Source organism: Phoxinus phoxinus (assembly GCF_949152265.1).
Source record: "Phoxinus phoxinus genome assembly, chromosome: 24".
Taxonomy (NCBI): domain Eukaryota; kingdom Metazoa; phylum Chordata; class Actinopteri; order Cypriniformes; family Leuciscidae; genus Phoxinus; species Phoxinus phoxinus.
In genome coordinates, this window is record NC_136899.1 from 11648465 (window position 1) to 11664503 (window position 16039).

At 36.4% G+C, this 16039-nt stretch overlaps 1 protein-coding gene across 7 annotated transcripts in view; it reads left to right on the plus strand.

Moving 5' to 3' along the window:
- LOC306992888 (uncharacterized protein) overlaps positions 1–16039 on the plus strand; it is a 97341-nt gene that overhangs the window by 54891 nt on the left and 26411 nt on the right. For 3 of the 7 annotated variants that reach the window (XR_013796358.1, XR_013796359.1, XM_079602156.1), the window contains exon 5: positions 980–1573. The exons of 1 other annotated variant lie outside the window; for it this stretch is intronic. The gene's annotated coding sequence lies outside the window, so the exon portion shown is untranslated. Of the gene's footprint in view, positions 1–780; positions 830–979; positions 1575–8942; positions 9022–16039 lie in introns of those variants that run through there. 3 more of the 7 variants (XR_013796360.1, XR_013796361.1, XR_013796357.1) reach the window with 2 other exon arrangements.

The window sequence follows — 16039 nt, forward strand, 5'->3', positions numbered from 1 at the left end:
ATGTTCCCTTAACGGAAGTCCTGAAGCGCGAAACTTGAATCATGTGAGCCAACACGCTACATATAACAACAAGCGATATTTTATTACATTTCAGCATAAACATACATTGCTAGATAGGTAATAAACATAATCAGGCTAACATTGATCATTTATTTACTGTAGTTCGAATCATTTATATTCATACATGTATATATAAACTTATAAATCATCAACCAATAGATTATTAATATTATTCATATTTTTATAATATTGTCATCAAGCTCAATAATCATACTTGTTTAGAATAATGTATTAAATATGCAATACCCTTCAGACGTTTGAGGTCAGTAATAAAAAATAAAAATAAATTAATACTTTTAATCAGCAGGGCTATATTAAATTGATCAAAAGTGACAGTAAAGACTTAGATTTTTTATTTAAACAATGTATTTCAAATTAACGCTTCTGTACGTTCTGTAGTTTATACATAATGTTAGAAGAGCTGTCTTTTAGATGATTTTTACATTTAGAAAACGTTCAGACCTTTGTTTATTTATTTTTTGTGTAGATTACTCTGGCATTTTGGACATTATACTCGCACTATTAAGATAGAAAAATAAACTTCGTAAACATGTCATCAGAGAAGAGATGAGATGTCACTGCAAGAGGGAGGGAAACATATATGGTGTTTTGTGTATTTTTACATGTTTAAGTTAAAAGTTGTCACCTTAACTGAGATCTCTAATTGAGGTATTTTTATGTCTGACTTTTTTTTTTTTTTTTTTTTTTTTTTTACAACAGGAATGACTTTGGAACAATAAAACATTCAGCAGCCATTTTTTTAATTCAGGTTTGCCCAAAATTCAAGTCTAAATGTAGGCTAGTTTTCATTCTTATTTAGTGGAGAAAATCCTGTTCTTTCTGACACGAGAGCCATCTTGATTACCTATAGCTTAATTAAAGCCTGTGTAACAGATGATTGGTTTGTGTGTATCTGCAGTTCTGTTGGTGACGTCTGTTATGACATTCAGACATCATTCAGATCCAGTCTCTGAGGTCTCCTCACTCCTGCTCTCCAACTGAGCGATGCCCGTTCCACCCCTCACTGCTTCAAAAGGTGCTTAATCATTTTAATATGAAAGCTGTTAAGTGCCTCCAACAGTCACTTTGATGAAATGGAGAACATTTAAAGAGGCTTCCACCCAGCCAGCTTTTCATTCATTCTTTTTATCATCCTTTCATGATTTTTCATCCTTTGCTTGTCCCAGAACCCTTACACTGGTTCTCATTTGCCATCCATTATCTCTCCTCTGACCTCTGTTTTTTATTATTATATCAGCCCCTGTATGTCTCTTCATCTCCTGTTCACTGCAACACTCCAGTTGTTACCTAAATCTGCTTGCTACTTCTCTGAGATCAGGAGATTCATTGAAGCTGTCTATCTCTCTGCATCTGAGAAGTTTAATGAATAATTAAAGTCAACACCTCATTTGGTTCTAACGGAGCTTGCTAAATACAATGATCATCACATAAACCATGCCACAACGGCATTGCTTAATTGTGTATTCTGTCATTAAAGCCAACATTATGAACTTAATATGCTTACTTCAATAACATACCACTATTTTAAATATGTGTTTGTATATTCCATCTATTAGCTCCAAATCCTTTTAATAGCTCCAAATCATAATTTATTTTATTTCCTATTTTCCTATTGACAATTTATCTTTATCGGCCTATCTATCTGTCTGTCTGTTTGTCTATCTATCTATCTATCTATCGTCTGTCTGTCATCTTATCTATCTATCCGTCTGTCTGTCTGTCTGTCTGTCTGTCTGTCTGTTGTAAAATAAGTACAGAAATAAGTCTAGTTGATCTGTTTTAAAACAAGCTGCTTAGGTTTGTCTTTATACCATTTGCCCTATATTTGTTTTGGTATCAATTCCACAAAAGTAGAACTCGTCGCTTTGACACACTTCCAGCCATAACTGACCTTTGAACATGAGCTTGTAGGTTATTCACCTGCTGCATCTCAACTGGAGCAGTACAAAACCGGCATAACACATGTTAATACCATGTTATGCAACCTGGCTGCAAGTTCATGAGAGTGGGACAAAGATTAAGGAATATATAACCTCAATATTGGGTTGCGTAAAAGAGCGTCTTGAGAATGAATCCAGTGTGATGTTGAGTTGTTTGTTGTTGGAGACCTATTTTCTCCCTCCGTCTGCTGTCAGTAGAGTTTGGTGGTGATGTATCACCCATAGGTGTGTGTGATGCAGGGGTGCTGAGAAAAGAGCACAGATATCAGAACATGATGCATCTGCTGGGCTATCTCTAAAGGTCACTTTTGTTATTTCATTTATTTATTTATGAGTTTTCTTGATCATCAAATGTTCTAGAACAGGTAGTATATCTGAATCTATATACATCTAAATGTATGTAAATTGTGCAAATTTAAATGTTATATATAATTTTAAGTTATTATGTATAATTATTATTATTAGTAATATGCTTTAAAAGTGCCACTTTGAAGTACTGTATGCACACTGGCACATTACACCTATATTCAAGCTCATTTGAAGCAATATTCAGACATCAGACGCGACCCCCTACTTCGAGGAACTTCTGTTGCTGTGATTCTGACATGGTAATTAAAATCCTCAATTTTTCGCTCTCTGTTTTCCCAGACAAAAAAAAAAAAAAAAAAAATTCTAAAAAAACTCATCTAGCCCAATCTGAGGTGTCGGTTAATGTGTGTTTTTTTGTGTGTTTTTTTGACAAACATAGAAACACCAACGAGTGATAACGAGTTTCTGTTTACTTATTTATCTCTCTCTGTGCTGTTACCTTGGTATCTTGCAGCCCTTCGGCAGTAGCAGAGCTTCGTAGTTTATTTATACCGCGCCTCATTATTTATTAAAAACTCAGTTAGTGGGGCAGGCTCGAGCGCCGACAGGCTGCCGCGTTTCATCCTCCTGTGCCAAGTGGGGCTCCCTCTTGCCCTGCGCTTTGCGCCAACGCCGGGGAGGCGCAGAAACAAAGATGAGGCCATCGGGGATTGCCGCGGAGCTCCAGGCTTCAAAGAGCTCTCCCCTAAAGACATTACATGCACACAGAGGGGCTCGACAGACCTGCTGCATCTCTGATTCACTGGAAGCATTTTGTTCTTCTTCAGGATGGCTCAAAGAAATAGAAAAATAAAGAAATGAAATGGTTGTGCTTACATGTTTTTGCTTAGATTTGCTTCTCGACGTGGTTCTTTTGTGGAAATTGAAGAGCATTGTTACACAGCTCTCTGAAATGCTTGATTCTGATTGGTCAGTCGGGACATTCCGAGGTCAGTCATTCCCTGATAATGACCGTTGTCAATAGATGCAATGGAAAATGACCACTCATCTGGTATCCAGGGTATCTGAGGCCAGCACTTCTTATCGTATAACACCGTGGTCACGCTCCAGCACAACATTTATTTCTGTGTCAACGCTATCTCACGACCAATTCGTACGAATTTGTACGAGTGATTAAAAGGTGGCTAATTCCTGAGTGAGGTCGCACGAATTCGTACGATTTGTCTAAACCCACGTGATGGGTAGGTTTAGGGGCGGGGTCAGGGGTAGGTCATTGTTAAATTATATGTACAATTTAGCAAAAATCGTACAAATTCATACGAGTGAGGTCGTATGAATTGGTACGAATTAGCCACCTCGTAAAATTCATACGAATCGGGTTGGGTGTATACATTTTTGGTCAAGATCTTGTATTGACAATGCAAGAGTCCAGCACTCTGTAAAGTTTACTCCAGCACATCCCTAAGACTTTTGATGAATTTAAGGTCTGGACTCAGAGATTTTTCATGCTCCCTTCCTACCATTCTTTCACAATTTGAGCCTGATGAATCTTGACATTGACATCCTGGAGTGTCATGATGTGTCTTCCTATATGGTTGTTTAAGAAATTAATAGTTGCACCTTACAAAAGTTAGAGTTAGAAGAACTGCTTGCCAAACATATAACATGCTAGAAACATAATAATCACTGCAATAATGTTCCAATCATCGACTTTTAGGCATTTTACTTTTTTAATCCAAACAGCAACTTTTTTTTGGCCTGACAGTGTATATTATTATGGGTGTACATTATCCCTTGCTTACACATTTGTGAAAACATTGTGTCCTTTTCGTTGGACGGAACCCGCACATGTCCCTTTCCCGATGACACCCGGTGACTACCGGTATTCCTAGAAATGGTCTAAGTACAAAACATTCTCATACAGCGGCATGAAAAGGAGGCCTATGTGTGACGCCTCTCCGGAATGTCAATGTCCTGTCAAACAGGAAAAGGGTAGCAGTGCGGCCAGCCCAGTCCCCGGACACGGACACACACACCCGTCCTGTCCACACTTGAGCCGCAAGGACCTGTAGTTTGAGACCGTGAGAGTGAGATGTATCACACACCGGTCTGAGATACACTCAAAAGTCACAGTGTAGGCACTTTATGCGATTAAAATCATTTAAAGGTGAACTATGCAGATTTTTTACCTTGCAACTTTGGGTCGGCGGGCCGCAACGTCAGGAAGTATTGCGTGATATCAGGTCTCGCGATGTAACGAATTGCTTTACGGCAAAAAAATCTGCTAAAATTCTGTCATTATTGCGCTCCCTCACGCTGTTCGAACCTGAATGAAAAAGACGTTGTAAAGAATGTCACATCTGCTTTGATGTCGTTGATCTACGGTATATGAGAGTCGACAACAAGTTTTTCCACAGTGTTGTCAAATATCTATTCCGAAGCTGTAGGGGGAGCTCTATAGAGAAACCTTCGAGCAAAAAGCTCAGCGAAGAAATTCCCAAAAATGTATAGCTCTGTTTTAACAGATGTTTGAGTGATTTGTCAAATTAGATCCTGATACCTGATTGGAGGGGCAGCTTAAATTTATTTAGATGATATTATATAACCAAGAGACCACGTGGATACATGGCTCTTTTTATTCTTCTGATAATTGTTACGCAAGTCCTCCAATAGCACGGGATTGTGTCATTTTGAAGCAGTGACCTTTGTTTCTGTACGCTTGGAGTTTTGATGTTGGCCATGGTTGAGTGCACAGCAGATATTTCTCTATGATGTGAATTGGCTGGGACTGTCAAAGTAAATCACATATTAAGGTTTTTAAGTAACAGTTTTCAATAAGGTTTAACATTAGTGAATGCATTAGGTGTCATGAACTATACCTTTACAGCATTTATTCATATTGGTTATAATGGGATGTACTGTGAATGTTCAGTTTAAGTTTTGGTTTCACTGTTCTGTTCCTGTTTTACCACCTGCCCTGAGTTCCTAGTTTCCTTGATTGTTAATTAGTCCCTCACATCTCTTTCCTCGTGCACTTCATTACAGCCAGCATGACGTACTAATACATATTTAACATTTCATGTTATGAGTTAGTTGTTAACCTTCTAACGATGGGTTCAGTGAGCTAAAGTGTTTTTTCCTTATTTGTGACCCTAGACCACAAAACCAATCACATGGGTCAATTTTTTCAAAATGAGATTTATACATCTGAAAGCTGAATAAATAAACTTTCCATTGATGCATGGTTTGTTTGAATAGGACAATATTTGGCCGAGATACAACTATTTTAATACCTGGAATCTGAGGGTGTAAAGAAATCAAAACATTGGGAAAATCACCTTTAAAGTTGTGCATTTATGTTTGCGATTGTGCTGCATTCACTCACAAAAATAAATGTTTTATATTTACGGTAGGAAATGTACAAAATATCTTCATCGATCATGATCTTTACTTAATATCCTAATGATTTTTGGCATAAAAGAAAAATAGATAATTCTGACCCATACAATGTATTGTTGGCTATTGCCACAACTTGTGCGAATTGTGACTGGTTTTGTGATCCAGGGTCACATTTGTCATTTTTTTAAAGAAATTAATACATTTCTCAAACTAATTTCTCAAAATTAAAACTTCTCACTGCTGCTTAACTTTGGGCTTGGTAGTATTTTTTAAAATGTTTTTAAAATAAGTCTCTTATGCTCACCAAAGTTGCATTTATTTTAAATATTAATTATGAAATATTAATACAACATATTTTTTTAAATGTATTTTTTAAGCTGAATTTTCAGCAGCCATTACTACTTCTATGATCCCACAAAATGTATATAAAAACAAGTATTAATGTTTTATGCAGTGTTACTTCTCAAGTAAATTTGTTGATTTTTATTTATTTATTTTTTACTAAAAACAAGTCAAAAGGGCAAATTGCTATTGAACTGCAGTTTACTTTTGACTAATATCAGTTTAAAATCTGTTTTTTCCCAAACCTAAATACAAATGCATCATTTTACAATAGGATGTTCATTTAGAAAGCACTAGAATTCAAAAGCTACCACAATTGTCTCACAACCAGCTAACACAATTTACCATGTGAACACTAGTAAGAAACCATTCACACACCAGTCATATGGTCACAGATGATATTGCATCCAAACAATAAAAAAGTTAACAGAAGAGGAAGTGAGAGGAAGGCCAAACATTTGTTTAATAGAAGATTTGTGCTATTGCACATAGAAATATAATGACTATTTTTGATCCTATCAAAAAAGAGTGATGATCCAGTTCATTTCCTCCAAGGAATAGCTATTTGGCAAGGAAAGTCTTATTTTGAGACAAGAACATGCGAATAATAGAAGAGTCAGAGACGTGTACCGTAGGAAGGGATGGCAGTAATTTCCGTCGAGAGCCATAAAGCAGGTGTCTGTACCCTCATCTACAACAAGACATTCTGGCAGTGATATGTGTTCTTTGATCATATGAAGAGAGCGGCTTCAAAGAAGGCAGACGTCGTTTAAGGTTGCGAGATCTCCTGTGAAAGAACGGGTTTTGCATATATTAACTTAAAGCCACATTGCAGAGATAGTGAGTGTGAATTTAAACTGTTGTTAATTTTCACCTATCATTCACGTACCTGATATTTGAATGCAGTAATTTAACACTGCTCGCCCAGGTGAGGTTATTTGCATGATCTTTATATCTGAATTCCTCTGATCTATAGCTTTGTGGTCACTACATTTGTGTATTAGAAGTAAGTCCATACAGAAAGTTTTTGGCTAACAAACCTAAAGTGCAAAACTAAAGCTCTGTTCTGTATTTAGTTCTGCTGACACAAACAGTAGAATAAATTCTCACATAACTATGAAATAATAGAGGGCATTAGTCATTTCACTGTATGTACTTTGGACTAAAGCACTTGGCAGACGGCAGTGAACCTCCCCCACTTCTCGCAGTTTGGATTCTGTGACACGCAAGAGAATCTGCCAGGATTTTTTTTTTTTTTTAGGACCTCTGTTCTTGACATAAAACAGCGGGATAGTACTTTGCGCAAGGTGGCAGGTCGTTCCTCTCTTGAAGCTTTGATATTTGACAATGATTGTCCTTTCAGTGGCTTTTGTGGCCGCTGTTGAAACTCAAGAGCCACTCAGGTGTCATATGTGACTTTTCCACCGAATATATAAGGAATCAAATGATTCTAATCAATTCTTTTTTTTAAAATATATTCTAATTGATTGCTGTCATTTTATTTCAGTAAAACTTTACAATAAGTTTTCATTTGTTAACTACATTATTAACATGAGCAAACAATGAACAATACATCTAAAGCATTTATTAATCTTAATCTTAATCTTGTTAAAAAAGTATATCTCTGTTAACATTAGATAACGCACTATGAACTAACATGAACATTATTTTTTTTATTAACTAACATTAACAAAGGTTCGTAAATACTGTAAGAATGTTTTGTTTATTGTTTGTGTTAGTTAATGCATTAATGTAACCAAATGAGACCTTATGTTGTGGTAACACTTTATAATAAGTACAGTATGTTGGGTTTCCATGTTTTATGGGGACTTTTTCATATAAATAATTATTTTTATACTGTACAAACTGTATATTGTATACCCTAAACCTTTCCCTAATCCCAACTGATGTATTTTAACAATGTGACCTAATGAGTATTTGTATGTATTTCATATGGACAGCATTATGTTATATTTTTAAGTGGTTATGTTTAGCTTTGGAGGTAGGCTTAATGTATTTGTTATTAATGTCCAATAAAAGTTGGTTTAAAACACTTAATGACATTTTACGATATTCCGCCATCTAATCTAAAGTGAGAACAATTTACTGTTAATAAGTTGTTAACAAAGCATTATCAAACTCTTTACATTAACTAATTGAACTATAATAACTTGTTAATTACAGTGACAATAATTGAAGAACTAACTGTTTGTATTAATATATTAAACTATTAACTAGCTATGAACTAATATTGCAACTGATTTGTAAATACTTTATTACTGTATACTTATTATAGTGGGTAAATTATTTCTTATATTTTTGTTAACTTCAGACTGTTGGACTGAAGCAGCTTGTGATGGCATAAATATGATGAATTAAATTAGCCTACTTTAGATGTTAGAATGTGTTTTCGAGTCATGTCAATTTTTTTAATATAAGCTAGCACTTTTCATAATACACTGATTCAAAGCAGCTTTAAAAATTTAGCATTTAGCAGATTATGCGTTAATAGTATTTTTTTACAGTCTATGGTTAATAGTTTGCGACTATACAAGCAATCAAGCAGTTGAGATGCCAAGTAGCGTATATCGCCCTATATGACTTTATATAAAGCACTGGATTTTCAAAATTTGTAATTCACATTTCCTTGTGTGCAGGTTATGTAGTAACAGTCAATTGTGTCATCATTCTGTTCTCTGGAAAAGAATGTCATTTTGTTGGGAAAGGGGTGTGAGGTGTGACTTTACCGAGTTCATGTAAAAACCTGAGGATTTCTCCTTTTTGCGACAACTGCTTAGCCTACAGGCATGTTGCCTATAGTTGCAAGCGGGAAAGAGAAAAAAACCTCAATTTTTTTCTTTCCGTCTTCAGCCGCAGAATTCTTTGAAGTTTCCACACTGCAACAGTAAAAGCATGTGAGCGATCCTGAGGCAACCCCACCTTCTCGTCCTGCACACTTCCACCCTTCTTCAGCCTGTAAGGTCCAACTCACATTTTCCATTTCCAGTCACTCTCCATGACTCCTGACAGGGAACTTTCCACATGTAAAAATCAGATTTTTTCATAGCTTAATTTATTAAACATTTTCTGTATTGATTTGAACGGATCACATCGAATGCATCATTAATCGTTGTACTTTCAGGAACTGCAATAGGCTTGAACGTCACTTTTAGATAATTGCACCGCCGATAAGTCATTTCTCACCATCTCCTAAGAATTCCTGGGGGATATAGTCTCATCTATTACTTTTGATACACCAGCAGCACTGAATACATTTAATAATAACCTAGATCTAGTAATAATAACCAGATGGATTTTAATGGAAAATTGGTTAGAAATCTTTTTCTTACTTCAAGGGCACAACCTTCACAAGTTTTTATTGAGAGTCTCATATATGATCACCTTCATCTTTTAGAAGGTTTTTGTAAAAGAAATGCATGGATGATGAGGGCCGGGATGTGTCAGAGGTTGAGGCTGTGGAAAGGCCTGGTTCTCATGGTAAGATGATCCCTGTTGGGTGTACTGAGGGACTTTTGGAGGAAGGCTGGGAAATCTCTGTGCATTTGTGGCATATTTTGTGTAGGATGTAATGTTGGAAAAAAAAGAAAAGGATTGCCATGTGTACAGGGAAGTCTATTGTGTTGAATCAAAGGATTTTCCCCTGTACACATATCCCAAAAATACATTTGCAATGAAATCTCTCCTTTGAATTCGCCTGATCTCATTAGTATCCATATATAACTTTTACATTTATATTTGTGTATATTTTTATTTATGCTAAAATGTACAATATAGAATTATTGACCTACTATATATGCAGCATACCACTTACAGTTTTTAGTTAACAACTTTCAATTAAATTATTTTACTGTATTAAGTTAGATGAACTTGAAGATTTATAACATATACACAATTTTTTAAGTTGATTACTCAAAAAAATTAAGTCGCTCTCCAACTACTTGAGTTGCAGTCCTGGAACCAATTAATCTATTTAATTTAAAAACCACAGCTATCATATTTAACTTATTATGATGTATTTAGTTAAATAAAACGCATGTAAAGGATGATAGTGTTGATGATTTACCTTGGATACGAGCGAGAGTGAGCCTGCAGTGTATTCGCGAATCCAGTGTATGCACTGGAATCAGGGCAACAAATGAATGGAAATCCAATATCTCCTCAAAAGAGTCTGTTTGCAAGCAGCAGAAAAACACCTTATGACACACACTATACCTGTGTTGTTCACTCAGCTGCGCATAATAGCACCAAATTAATGGAAAAATGCGCTGGCATCTCCAGACTCAGGTAAACTCCACCTCTGTCCGTAACCACTCCTCAAGCCCGAGCTGGTCCGCTTTTCCGTTGGCCCAGAGGAAGCCCCGACGAGGCCCGATGGTGACAGTGCCGCGACTGGCCCTGGCACGCACTAGCACGCCCGCTTTTGGGCATCCACTATATTGAATAAATCCACTATACCGAATTTTAAAAGTTATCAAGACAATTTCATTAAGTTAATTAAATTCAACTTAATTTTTTTAAAATTCTATCAAAGCAGAAATTACAAACTCAGAAATGAGTTTAAATTAGGCACAATATTAAATTAATGTAATGATCAACATTATTATGTCTATATATATATAATATATAATTTACAGTCTCAATAATTTGTAAAAAAAAACATTTATCTGAAAATGTTAAAGTTTAGAGCACTTTAATCATGAATAGATGCACTTTAATGGACTTCCAAAGTCAAACAGCCATTCACTCTCATTATCAAGCTTGGAAGAGCCAGGACATTTTTTTAAATATAACTCCGATTGTATTCATCTGAAAGATGAATGTCATATACATCTAGGATGGCTTCAGGGTGAGTAAATAATGGGCTAATTTTCATTTATGGGTGACTTTCCCTTTAATGTGTTTATGTAAACATACACAAATATGTATTTGTGTACAAATTCATTTGTACAATTACAAATAGGACAACATATTTTTCAAAGTGCAATAAAATATAATAGATACGTTTAAAGTCCCCCCATTTGCTCTTTGAAAGTTTATTCACAGCACTTACATAAGGATGATAAGCTTAAACAAAGCGCAACATTATTCAAACAATGGCTTAATATGTAAATGCATTTACAGCCTCACAGCAGATAAAGTGTAATCCTGTATAATGAAGTTTGGCAGCTTAATTATGACATACATTTAACACATTCTCTTCTTTATAATAGAGAAGACAGCAGCATCCCAGCCTGTGTTCATTTTGTCCAGGAGGTGATTGTAATCATACACCTTCTCAGGTAATTAGTGTGATAATTAGGGAGCTCCAACAGGTCCTGGTGACAGATGTGGCTGGCTTTTTGGTTACGGAGGTGTGTACCGGCGTCACTCATGTTAGGAAGCTTTAGAGGACCCCTACCATTACTGTCAGTGCCCCCTATTGAGAAGCACAGCAGAGCCACACCTACACGCTACCTGGATCACATGTGTGTCCTTTAGCTCATTTTCTTTTGCAACGTTTGAAAAAACTCAACGCATGAAGAGAACAAGATGGAGTGAGCAGGGCAAATGCTGAATCAGTGTACATTCGCATAATGCATCTAAAAAACAAATTCAGTTAACAGGTGTAGTGGACACTTTAATATTTATACATTTGGCTCACACCTAAAAGGGTCTAAAAGTGCAATTCATGTATTATTATTATACTTTTTTTTGTATGTGTGTCAAACACATGACATTTGTGTTGCTAGCATCATTCTCTACCAATTATCACATCAACTTGTAGCTTAATTGGACACATTTCAATAATTTATGAAAAGACTTTACAGGATACAGAATCAGGATGTGACATCATCCAAAATGTAAAGTTGTTTCAAAGGTCAAACAAGTTATATCTTGATGAATAAATCACTTTTTATACACAGTAAAAGTTCATTCTGTTTATGTAGCTCACATCCCTAGGGTGTTGGTTCGATTACCAGCAAATGAGTGAACTGAAAATTGTATGTTGAATGCAATGCAAGTCACTTTGGTTAAAGGTATCTGCCAAATGCACAGATATAACGTCAAAGTGCTTTTACATAATTGAGAAATAAAAAGTATAACTGTGTAAAAAATATTTAAAATAATTTAAGGCAGGTGGAGCTGGGGGAGGTGGAGGGTTTCAGAGGAGCTCTGATAGTGTGCTGCAGACTGACCGCAAACAATGAACCGACTATTTAAATTTTGGACAAGTAGTCTCATTGGCTGCAGGATCAGCAGAGGCCAATCAGCTTGTGCCATGCAGTAATGATGTGATTGCTTGCAGATTGCATGTAAATGACAATAATGTGCACCACTGATAAATTGTGCATAAAAGTCTTGGATTGTCTATTAAGAAAGTAAATGTGGATCATTTTGATTGTGTTAACTTTAAGTTGTGCAACTTACGCGGAATACAATAATTCAAGCTTGTCCATTTCTCATTCTGTCTCTTACTGTCTCAGTATAAAGTGGCAAAAAGCAGTTTAGCAGCCTCAGCCTGTTTTTAGTATTTAATGCTGTACAAAAGAGCACAAGATTACATGCATGGAGAGAAAATATTCACCATCTCAAATAAATGGGAATAACATGCAAAACAAGATGCTCAATTACAGAACATTCCCACTAATCACAATATGCTAAATATGTAACACTAATCACCCTTTTGAGAATAAAGACTTTTCCTTCCTTCTGAAATGACTGACAGCTCCTGCCATGTTCTCTCCTGGCTGAAGAATGTGTCTGCTCCTTGCCGTTTATTATATCTCTGAAATTCATTTCATTAATCTCTCTGGCAATGTGTGTGTGGAGGGTAGAATCCCTGAGCTTGTCATCCTCCCTCCCCCAATACGGAGAAAAGGACTTTAGGGTTGAGGCTTAACACTGACCCCATGCCGAGAGTGTGTTGAGTATTAATTGAATGTGTAGCTTGTTTATCCCTATGGAACATCCCTTAAAGTAGTAAAGCACATGATTAATCCATTAAAGCTTTCATATTAAAACAAAGATAGCAGCATTGTTGCCTTTTTCCTGCTACTGGAAGTGTGCATGTTGAATAGTTTCCAACACATACCCCGGGAGCATCTTTTTCTTGAAGTCTCCCAGCTCTCGTATAATCAAATGCAGTGCAACATTCCTTTGTTCGAAAGCGTCTAATTCTGATTGGAGGTTTGCACCGGAATCTCACCATTGGTTGCGCTGAGGCCAATCGCGCACTGCAGCCGATCTCAGTTGCTACATCTCTTTGCAAAAGATTTGAAAAGACTTGCTTGTTACACCATGATGCCATTGTTTCAGGGGGGCACTGCTCTTCTCTTTCCTGAGATGATGCTGAACCTTGCAAAATAAGTTTGAATGACTGGGAAGGTTGGACATGGGTGGTCTTGTCATTTGCATAAGCGACACACAGAGCTGTTTATTCTGTCTGCCTCTCTATCAGCCGTCATGCGTGCCTGTTGCGCTGCGATTCTCTCGAAATAGCCTCTGAGCATCAATTCTTGAATTACTCCAAAGGAATTTTCCTTACACATCATCTTTGAGCAGCTTATCAGGACCAGAGCAGTGGTAATTGAGGTGCGACCCAAATAAGAGAATTTAACATGCTCTTGAGTGAGTCTGGAGCTTTGCTGACCTACATATTAAGGGAACATTGGCAAAGCAGCCCCACAATCAATATGCAGACTCGACGCACCAGCTTCCTCCAGCATTGGCCTCTCTCTATCACTCTCTCTCTCTCTCTCTCTATCGCTCTCTCTCCTTTTGGCTAATGGGGTGGCTGAGAAAAGAGGCACATGTTCTGTATTTCTGTATAAACCAGCAAGCCAAACATACCACGTGAAATGGCCTTGACCATAAGAGGTTCTGGAAAATGAAATATTTGAGTGCACTTGTTTGCTTACATTTCCAGTGCAGGTGCAGTCGTGTATGTTCTGAAATGTCGTGACTAATGAAAGAAAGCCTAAACGATATTGTGTCGTTTTTGAAAGGATGTATGACTTTTGACAGACACATGCTCTCTCAGACTCAAAAATATGTGGGGAAAAGTTATAGATTTCTTGATTTAAAGCTAAATGAACAAGTGTTTTTTTAAGGATGTAACTGAATATTCAAGATTGGGTAACCCAAATTTTAAAATTTATCAACCCTTTAAGTAGTGATCACTAAATGTACAATTGGCTGTGACTTTCTGACTTCTTTTGTGATCTTGACAAAAGTTGTCTTACAGTAATGCATGACCACTATATAGTATATATATTATACATGTGTACATAAATAATGATTTATAATCAGACTTGTATATTAATATATTTTAACCCAAAAGACAAAAAGTGCATATAGTGAAAATATAGTCTACTGTTAGGAACCTTAAGATTTTTTTTTTTAATATCCACTTTTTCAAGAGTATTAATCAATTTACCAATTAACCAATTATTTTAACCAAAAATTTTCATTCTCATTACTGTAACATGGAAAAATACAATTTATACAATTTAAGTAATTATACACCACGGTATTATTTATTATACTGCATTCAATTGAAATGTAATTAAATAATTGAACATTTTACTCTAATACAAAAATAAGAATACAGTAATAAAAAATAAAAAACATCAGACACATTTCAGGTGCTTATCCTTATGGAAAATATGATTTCTCAAGATTTCCTTGGGTGAAATTTGACCTGGATATTTCTTGCCCGGTTTCATAAGATACACCTAAATATAAGACAGCCTGTGGTGTTCAGGTCTATTTAGTCTTCTTTCTCTCTATCTCTCTATCTCTCTGACCTGGCAATCTGCCGAGTCAACTGACGAACTGATTTGTCCCTACAAGAGAAGACCGGTGAAGCAAAAAGCACCCTCACTCAGGAGGAGCTCTGGGAGTTGAACTGAATAACTCTTCTCAGCCACTCTATGCTTTAAAGCAGCACTTAAGTTGCTCAGGGACGGACAGATAACTGCTGTTTATGTGCTTGTTAGTTCATGTGAGGTAATTAGTAACACCCCACGACCATCTCCACCACCACCCTTATCACGGGTCCATTGGTGACCAATGTAGGTAAGACTCAGTGGTTTAGATCTGATTGGTTGGGTCTTTAATGCTGTCGCTGAGGTTTAAACATCGAGTCTCAAAGATGTTCAACAAATGTAATCTATTATCGTGTCACAGCAAATGGTAGCATCCAAAACAGCCACAGATTTAAAAAATAAATTAATAAATAAATGAAGCTCCCTGATATCAAAATCAAGCATGACATCAAGAAACCAATGAACGGTTAGGAAAATGGCAAAAGCAAATATAGCAATAGTAACAGTGATGCTTGGCTTCTATTCTATTCTATTCTAATTCTATTCTAATTCTATTCTAATTCTATTAAGAATTGAACTAGTGGTCAACCAAGATGCACAAAATAGACACCACTTAACCACTGGGAAACATTCAGACCGGATCTTATTGATCATGACAGACTCACTTCCTCTAGCTGGCAGGTCCGGTTCCTCTTCTAAAGAGCCTCTGACTGGATTGATTTAGAGCTTCCTCCTCCCTGTTAATAACAATAAAAAAAGCAGACAGACTCCAGCAAGGCGTCATCACTTACTCCTCACCTCCACAGGGAGGGACCCAGCCTCCATTACACGTCCTGTGAGTTGAGTGTCCTGCGGTGCCTCTGAAGTTTGAGATGGCTACTATAGGTAATAACCCGGTCATTGGGTCAGTAGGAGCTAAATAGAGAACCACTATCAACAGCTTTACAAGGTCATTTGTACGCTGGGGTTTGAGGGTGGAAGAAGCCTCAATTTCTTATTATTTATTACATTACATTAATCTGTATATAATTCTAATTCAAACCATGCTTGTACATTAAATCACACGATTCAATTTTCTCTCGTTGTTCTCGCCACAAGCGCTATATATTAGGTATTCAAACATTTACTTTATAATTATGT